The following is a 9,543-nucleotide window of genomic DNA, read 5'->3' as shown; positions in this document are numbered from 1 at the left end:
TGAATGCTTGATTGAGAGGTTGTCAATCTCCCAATAATAACCCAAATAATCTTCAATTACCCAAAATAAAGGATGAACAAGAGAGAGATTAAGGAAATAAAACTTGTATTAAAACTTGATTAATTGTTGATTACAAGATTAAAGAGAGATTTGATTGATATTAACTACACTAAAGATTGCTAAGAAGAACATGCTCTTCTAATTAGACTAATGGAGTATTTATAGTGGGGATTAGGTGCATGAATTAGGGTTAACTAAGGGCTTAAATGACGATTAAGTACCTTGTTGAGGAAACACCGATCTTTTTGGAAAGACTCCGGTCTCTAGGGAGACTCCGGTCTCTAAAAGAAGATGTGCATCCTTCCTTGAAGCTTGAAGAAGACGAAATGGGTTTGCTTGGGAATCCGGGCGTCTTTAGCACGGGACGGGCGGATTTGGTGGTTTCTGCCCGGGTGTCTTGGGAGTGAAGACGGTTGTCTTCTAGAGTTTTTGCCCGGGCGTCTTGGTGGTGAAGACGCACGGATTGTAGGGTGAAGACGGGCGTCTTCTAGGTAATCCGCACGGATTGCTAGACAGTCTTGTTTCTTCTTCTTTTCTTCCTTTTTCTTCATAAAATCCTTGGGGATTTCCTCGGGGATGCAAGGATCTTTTCTCATCATTGCCCATCTATTATAGTATGTACAAAGGCCTTCTAATCTTGTCTCTCCTTGATGCTTGATCATTGAATTCAATCAATTTAGCCTCATTTTGCCATGAAAATGCAAGGTTTGCACTCCTTTCCTACCAAGGGATCAAAACCTCAAAGAATATGCAAAACAAAGAACTAAAGACAATAAATGACCCAAATATGCACTAAAAATCATGGGAACAAGGCTAATTCGGAGACTAAATGTGCTCTAATTATGGTCACATCAAATATCTCCAAACCGAACCTTTGCTCGACCTGAGTAAAGAGGTGACAAAGACTAGGACCATTATTTTAAACTAACCTAATAACATAGCCGATATGAGACAATTAGCGGGTCTCACTCCACCCCTTCAACTCACAACAAGACAACCATGAGGTAGGATGCCTTCTTGCAAGGCAAGGTGGATCTTGCCAAAATGGCAACACATCCAAACATTAAGCACACAAAATCAAGTAATAGATGCATCTACAAAAGAATAGCCACTTTCCTCATCTAAGTGGTGGAAATTATCTACAAGGGAAGCAATTCAAGGGTACACACTCCTTCATAGATGCAATTTATTCAAACTACTAAGCCTAGAAGGATACCAATAAATCACCTCCAAATTGTGTCAAGCTAGGGTACCTTTGTCCTCAATCGTTAAATGCTTTTGTCAAGAATAGACTCCCTATGGTGTTAGAAACACTGGAGGATCGCGGAATTCCCCCTCTTGCCTAGACAAGAAGAAGGGTCGTCCCCTCTCTACCATGCACAAAAATGGATACGATGGATAAAGGGATCAATAGATATTTGAGTTTCACTTTGAGAGTTTGATTTTGTTTTTGTTTTTCCCCCCAATTTCTTGTGGCATTTGACATTTGAGAACACTTCCTTTTGCCATTTCTTTTGATTTTTGGCATTTCAATACTTGACAACTTTCAACTTTTCTTTGCATTTCTTTTGAACATTTTCAAAGTCACCCCATATGTAGTGAGGGTGGCTTATATTTGAAGCTTTAGGAGTTCTATTTTTGCTCCTCTTTTCATTTGATGCATTTTTTTGCAAACTTTCTTTCACTTTTCATTTCATTGAACTCAAATTGATTTCTTTTTGTGCCCATTCCCTTTGATGACAAAAAAATGTGGTAGAACATGGATGATGGATGGATGCATGGTTTCAAGGGTCACCTTGGAATAAACGGTAGCCAAGGAGTTATCACACCACAAGGTACTCTTGACTAGGCCTTAATACATGGGTTAAAGGATACTAGCATGACACATCCTAGGATGTTTTACAAGTATTCTAACAAGCAAAGTCTTAAGAAGAAAAAGCATCTACTAGGGCCTATATACACTTGTCAAGCTTCCCAAGTAGACGGTTTCGCAAAATTTCTAACATGCAAACTACATGCCATGATGCAACTAGCATATAAACATCCTAATGCAAATGATTCTACCAACTAATATGCCATATAAACTAAATGCAAGTCCTAAATTCACATTGTTATACCGCATCAATCAAAATAAAGCCACATAGTCATTAACATAAAGAGGAAAAAGGAGATTGGAAAGATCATACCATGCGGTCTTCAATATCCTCATGTCTCGGATGTGGCGTAGTCATTCAATGTGAACAAGGATAAAGCAAACATAATATATACAACAATATATACATGACTACACTACAAAGGAAATGAACTTGTTTTTGGTTTTTCAATTTTTTCAAATTTTTATGGTTTTTCAAATTTTTTGATTTTTTTGGATTTTTGAATAAAAGTTTAGTTAGAATTCCCCATCCCCACACTAATATGGGCATTGTCCTTAATGGCCAAAATGATGGGAAATCATGCAAGCATGATGCATGAATTCTACTCTAAATGCAAGCTACACTAATCTACACTACATGATGCATGGGTTTTTGTTTATGACGGAGAGCGTAATTTAGATTACCTCCCGTTGCGTATGCATGTACTTCCCCAAACCGAGTTAGACATTATTTATAATGTCCTAAAGTTGGGGTAGTTCATGCACACAAGATGCAATGCATGAAACTAAATTTGTCATTTTGGATTTTCAAAAGTGGGAACAATGAAATAAGAACACCTCAATGGGGCCGAGGTATTAGTCCTCTATGTTGCTAGGACTCTCCAACCATGATCAAGATAAAGTAAATAAAACAAAGAAAGAAGTAGGCAAACCTCAAGAGGGTAGGAGCCTCCAAAGCTTGCTAGTCTTCCACCATATCATCATTATCATCGTCTTCCTCAATATAAGTGGACTCATCACCACTTCCCTCTTCACTTTCTTGTTCACTTTCTTCATCATCCTCTTCTTCTTATTCACTAGCCTCTTCATCAATGCTATCAACAACGACCTCATCACCGACAACCTCATCGTCACCCGGAATCTCACCCCTAGATGCACTCGGAAAGAAGACTTCCCTATCCGCCCAACTAGGCAAAGGACATGAAGGATCAAGTAGTCCTTGCCTAGCTAAATGAAGGAGGGGTGGATATTGGGCTAAGTAAGAATCTTCCCGATCCTTAAAAGCTTGCTTGTGCATCTCTTGCATGAGTAGAGTTATATAGTCATTGCTTGCTTTAACACCTTCGGGTTTGAACTCTTGGTACTTGAATGGATAGGGTGGTGTGACAATGGAAGAGGAGGGTATTTCAATTTCACCCCTTTGTTGTCGGATGATGTATTCGGCTTCTTTTGAGAGGGGAAGAAGGTAGTTGGTCCGATGGACACTCAAACGGCAAATCTTGGAAGGCAAAGTAAAAGATCTAGCCTCATTGGTGAGCCACCCATATTTGGTGTCAAGAGGGTTATGAGTGACCCACTTATACTTGTTAATCATGGCATCCATGTCAATGAGATGACCCCCTTTTTTCGCCACATACTTGCTATCCTTGTTGAAATTCGGATCAAAGTACTTAGCTAAAAGAGTGACTAGACCTCCATTTACAATAATAGTGGTGCCTTGATTTCCACAATCAACATTTAGCCATCTTTCCACCAAAAGCCTTAGAGAATTGTAAGGCTTGGAGAATTCCCTTCCAATATTTAAGGCCGACTCAAGAAGAACACAATCGAGCTTGGTAAAGTGGTTGGTGTCTTTTCTTGCAATGATGATATTCCCGATGACCTTATGCCACACTCTAATGCCCGAATGGTGGACTAATAGAGCGCGACTAGCATGATAGTTCTCAAATTTCCTTCCGGAAATCGCCTCCCAAAGAGGAGCGGGGTCATACTTTCCGGGATTCTTGAAATAACTAGGTGAATCACTAAGATCCAATGGTTTACCCAATTCATCAAAGGTGATGCGCCTACTCACATTAGCTAGGCGGAACTCGATGTTTTCTCTAGTCTCTACCTTAGTAACTTTCAAAGAACTTAAGAATTCTAAGGTAAGGGAGGGGTATGTCAATTCTTTTGTAGCAAACAATTTTCCCAACCCCATGGCTTCAAAGAAGGCTTTAGTTTGCTCAAGTATACCCAACTTATTCAAGGCATGTTCACATATAAATTTGGTGGATAGAAAGGATTTTCTAGCATACTTGGCAAATGTTTCCCTATGGGAGTTAGAAATGAAAATTACCTCCGGATAGTTCAAAAGTTGAGCAATTTCCGGAGTTGTTGATGTTGTTGCTTTCAAGGGAGGTTGTTGTTGTTGCACTTCCAAGTTTGAACTAGCTACCACCATAGCCAATGAGGCTTTCTTTGCTTGAAGACTCTTTTGTCTTGTTGAGAGTGCCTTTGCCTTAGGTGCCTTTGTTGCTCTTTTTGTCCTTGCCATTGATGATTGAACCAAGAAAAGAGTGAAAATATTTAATTTCCAAGTATACCCAAATCGATTTTAAGGTGAAAGGCTTTGCCTTTATAATTTCAAAAATCGACTCAAAGGTTGAAGATTTTGGTACTTGGTTTGATTTTTTGTTGAAAGAGGAGTGATTAATTGTTGTTAAAAGGAAGTTTTGATTTGATTTTGTTGAATGTGGTTGAGGAAATCTTGTTTTGGTGATGGAGAGGAAGAGGGTTTTGAGTTTTGGGGTTTATGGGTAGTGTTTTGAATGAAGGAATGAAGAAATGAATGGGGGATGGGGTATTTAAAATACCCGAAAAATTTGAAGTAGCAGGGGAAGACGGGCGTCTTTCCTTCGGGACGCTCGGATTCTGCCTGTTTTGGTTTGGGAATTCTCGCCTAAAGACGGGCGTCTTTCAACAAAGACGCTCGGATTTGTCAATTGCGGGACAGGCGTCTTCTGCTGAAGACGGGCGGATTCTCTTCCAGTGAGTTTTCTTGTTTTTCCCAGCCAAAAAGACGGGCGTCTTTCCTTCCAGGACGGGCGTCTTTCTGAAGACGGGCGGATTCTCTTCCAGGACGCTCGGATTTATCAACAGTCCCAAAATTTTAAATTCTCAGCTCAGATGGACGGGCGGATTCTGACAAATATGCCCGGATTCAGTTCCATCCGTGTACTTGCATATCCCGTGTCATTTTCCATTCTTAAAATCTCGTGTTCTTCATTGTGGGGGCACTACTAAGGCATGAATAGCCTAGGCAATTGCTATCCTCACACTAAGCTAAAGCACTACACATCAATTGAATCATTAGTCCCTCTCTCACTTCTCTCAAAAATGATAATTATCTTGATCAAAGCATAAAAATCCAAAAATGACAAAAATGCAATGTAAGAATTAAAATGCGAGTTAGGGAGTTAGAAATATTTACAAATGGTGGTTTAGGGAGGACTCCACCAAACTCGCATCCTTTGTGAGATGTCATGCGGGCATGTCCAAGGTGTTGTTGATGTTGCTCAACACCTTGAAGAAGTAATCAAAAGCTTGTTCATTATCATGATAAAGATCTTCAATAGACCTTTGCCCTTGTTGTCGGTCTTGATCGATAGCATTACCAATATAGGGATTGAAAATCCCTTCAAACTCGTCGTCCCAAAGACCACAAACTTCATCTACTTGATCACTAAAGATCTCTTGAGTTGATGGAGACAACTCTCCCATTTTCTTGTCTTGGCCAATGAGGCCATCCTCTTCATTGCTTGACTTTGTTGAGCTTTTAAAGCTCTCTTTGTTACAATTCACTTGCTCTTTGAATGGAGCATCTTCAATTGTCTTCTTCCATTGTAATTCCGACTTCTTCCTATCATCCTTTCGGCTATAATGATCAACCATAAAACATGGTTCATGCAAACGGGGAGCTCTCATGGTCTTGTCAAGATTAAAAGTTATGCTCTCATCTCCCACTTCTAGAGTGAGCTCTCCATGCTTCACATCAATTACCGCACCCGCGGTGTGTAAGAAAAGTCTTCCTAGAATGATTGGAATGTTGGAGTCTTCTTCCATGTCAACAATGACAAAGTCCACCGGGATGAAAAATTTCCCAATTCTTACGGGAACATCTTCCCATATCCCTAATGGTGTCTTCGTCGATCTATCGGCCATTTAGAGTGTGATATTGGTGCATTTAAGCTCTCCCATCCCCAACCTTTTACTCACCGAGTACGGCATAACACTCACACTAGCCCCTAGATCACATAAGGCTTTGTTGATCGTGGTGTCGCCAATGGTACACGGTATTGAGAAGCTTCCCAGATCTTTGAGTTTTGGGGGTGAACTCCCTTGAAGTATTGCACTACTCACCTTAGTGAAGGCGATAGTCTCAAGCTTCTGGATCGACTTCTTCTTTGTGAGGATGTCTTTCATGTATTTTGCATAGGCCGGCACGTGATTGATTAATTCCGTGAAAGGAATTGAGACTTCCAAATTCTTCACAATTTCCATAAATTTTCCAAGTTGGTCATCAAATTTGGGCTTGGCTTGACGACTCGGAAAAGGAAGTCTAATCACAATGGGCTCCTTCTCCTTGACCTTGTCTTCATTTTTCTTTGAAATTTCTTCTTTTGATGGTTCTCCGTCCTTGGAATTTTGCACAATTTCTTCTTTGTCACTAGTTTCCACAACTTCATCCTCAACTTGCTTCTTCGGTACTTCATACCTTGTACCACTCCTCAAGTGAATGACACTAACCGTTTTATGTCTTGGGGGATTACTTTGAGGTGGTAATTGCCCCTTTGTCTTTGTGAGCTTGAAGATGCTAGTTGAGTCAATTGGGTTTCCAACATTTTGGTGTGAGCTAGGATGTTGTTGATGGTGATTTCCTTTGCTTGACTATTCTTTTGCATTTTAGTGAAAAACTCTTGTTGATTCTTTTGCATTTGGAGGACCGCTTTTTGAACATCAAAACCTTGGTCATTTTGTTGATTGTATAGAGTTTGATTTTGGTAACCTTGGTTTTGGTTGTAAAAGGGTTTTTGATTTTGGTTTCTCATGGGAGGTGGGGTGTATGTTGGTTGAGGGTTTTGAACATTTTGGCTTTTGTATGAGAGATTTGGATGGAATTTGGTGTTTTCATTGTAATAGTTTGAATAAGGGGTACCACTATTGTATGCTTGGAAAGCATTCACTTGTTCATTTGTTCCCCTACATTTACTTTGGTCATGTCCCAAAGTTCCACAATTCTCACATATTCCACTTGGGATTGATGAATTTGCCGTCATGGCATTAACATGATGCTTTGGTGATTTTGAGGCTTCTTCAAGTCTAGCCATAGCTTTTTCAAACTTCAAATTGATGGTATCAATGTGAGCACTAAGTTGAGCACCCAATTGAGTAATGGAGTCCACTTCATGCTTTCCTCCTCTAGTAGCCTTGCGAGGTCTACTATATTGTGAGTTATGGACCACCATTTCCTCAATTTTGTTCCAAGTTTGATTGTCATCAATTTCGGTGAACATTCCATTTGATCCCATGTTGAGAATGTTCCTTGAATCTTCATAAAGACCGTTCCGAAATTGTTATACCAAGAACCACTCGCTAAGTCCATGGTGAGGACATGAGCGACAAATTCCCTTAAACCGCTCCCAAGCTTCATACAAAGATTATTCATCCCTTTGCTTAAAACCCGTAATTTGAGCTCTTAGCATGTTAGTCTTTTCCGGTGGATAGAACTTTTTGTAGAAAGCTAGAGCCAACTTTTTCCAAGAATCAATTCCGAGAGTAGCCTTATCTAGGCCTTTTAACCATTGTTTTGCGGTGCCAATTAGAGAAAAAGGAAATAAGACCCATTGAATTTGGTCTTGAGTTACACCGGTTTGATAAATCGCATCACAATAGTCACAAAAAGTCTCCATATGAGAATGAGGGTCTTCACTAGGCATCCCCCCAAATTGGCTTCTTTCGACTAATTGGATAAATGCGGATTTGACAATAAAATTTCCGGTTAGATGTTGTGGTGTAGGAGTACCATTGGGTAGGTTCTCCTCGGTGGGTACGGAATGTGATGAAAACTTGGGCATTGTGGTTTGATTTTGTGTTGGATTTTGTGTTGGGTAAATGTGGTTTGATTATGGTCACATCAGAGGCTGACTGAATGATCCACTGAAGCAACTACCTGAGTAGCAGTCTCAACAGGGTCAAGGGTGAGCATAACATCTGATTTAGAAGCAGCGTAATCCCTGATCTTTACCCTAGCAGCCTCCATATTGTCCACCCTGGCTCTCACTTCCCTGACCGGAGCAGAAATATCAACATCCTCAATTTTCCTTTTTTGGGCTGCTAAACTTGTTTCAGCAGGGGCAACAGGTATAGCAGTGACCTTGCGAAGATCGACTTCAAATCAAATCAATAACAGGCTCAGCATCCCCGCTTCCCTGAGAACCTTCTTCCTTGATCTTAGCCAGCCTGGCCGAAAGGTCAGCCATGCCAAACCTGGCAAGGCGGATAGATGACCTGGTGGCTACAACGCGAAATACTATATTAGCAATATAAACCAAACATTATCAGGAAGCTAAAGTAAAAAGAAAATAAAGACTAAGATAGACTTACTGCCTGAGGTAGTAGCACTAGCATCCCCTGAAGGTTTAGCCGCCCTGGCAGCACCGTCAGCCTTTTAGCAGCGAGGAAGGTGACCAACCCCACAACAGGGAGGCCAAGACCTCTCCAAAGGAGGAATAGCAAGGAAAGCAGAAATATTGGGAGTGGGATACTTAGTTTCAGTAACCTAATCATCAACTGCACACGTGAGAGGTATGACTTATTATAAATTTCATTTTATTTTTCACTAACAAGTAAAATATGCAGGGCAAAGAGAGAAACCAAAAGACTCACCAGCAACGCAAGCCTCATGATTTAAATACGCCAAGTCAGGACCCACGGAATTGGTCCTGATAAACATGTACCCAACAGTCCAGCCTTTATCATGGCCGCTGTCCAAGTTGCTCAAAAGAGGAGTAGTAGACGCCCTGACCTTAAAACTTATACAGCCAGGACTATTTGTTTTAACAGCATAACAAGCTTTCAAATCATCAAGAGAAAAAAGAAATATTGTGTTTTCTACAGAGATTCTCAATGGAACACACAACCTTCCACACCATTGGCATTAACTGATAGGATGGAACACCGATCTCCTTAATAACCTCAACCATAAGAGGAGAAAAAGGAAGCTTACAACCTGCCCTGAAAGCCCAATCATGAATACAGAACCAACCAGGACAAGCCCAGTCGGCCTTGATGGGAGAATTCTCAGGGATCCAGACTTCAGCATCAGCAGGGATGATCCCCTTATCCTTCAAAATCTTCTCAAACTTAGGCTTCAAACGGTTTGCATGAGACAGATCCTCATTTAAAGCCTTCATAGGCTTGAATAGAAAATCACCATGGAATATTGAGATCATCTCCAATGTAGAATCACTCGGCTTACTGATTGTGGGAGATGGAGCAGCAGAAGAAGTAGGTAGATTTTCAGAAGAAGTTTCCTCAGGATTCTGAGAAGGAGGGGTTGCAGGAACCGC

General features: G+C 40.6%; 1 non-coding gene across 1 annotated transcript; it reads left to right on the top strand.

The window, feature by feature from the left end:
* The first annotated feature begins 7,570 nt into the window (after positions 1 to 7,570).
* On the top strand, positions 7,571 to 7,677 carry LOC141638589 (small nucleolar RNA R71). Its single transcript, XR_012542136.1, has one exon. It is a non-coding gene; the product is annotated as a small nucleolar RNA R71 (small nucleolar RNA).
* Positions 7,678 to 9,543: the final 1,866 nt, after the last annotated feature.

This window comes from Silene latifolia, unplaced genomic scaffold (assembly GCF_048544455.1).
Source record: "Silene latifolia isolate original U9 population unplaced genomic scaffold, ASM4854445v1 scaffold_20.1, whole genome shotgun sequence".
NCBI lineage: Eukaryota > Viridiplantae > Streptophyta > Magnoliopsida > Caryophyllales > Caryophyllaceae > Silene > Silene latifolia.
The sequence above is the reverse complement of the archived record's forward strand: the minus strand, read 5'-3'. Positions and strand labels throughout refer to the sequence as shown.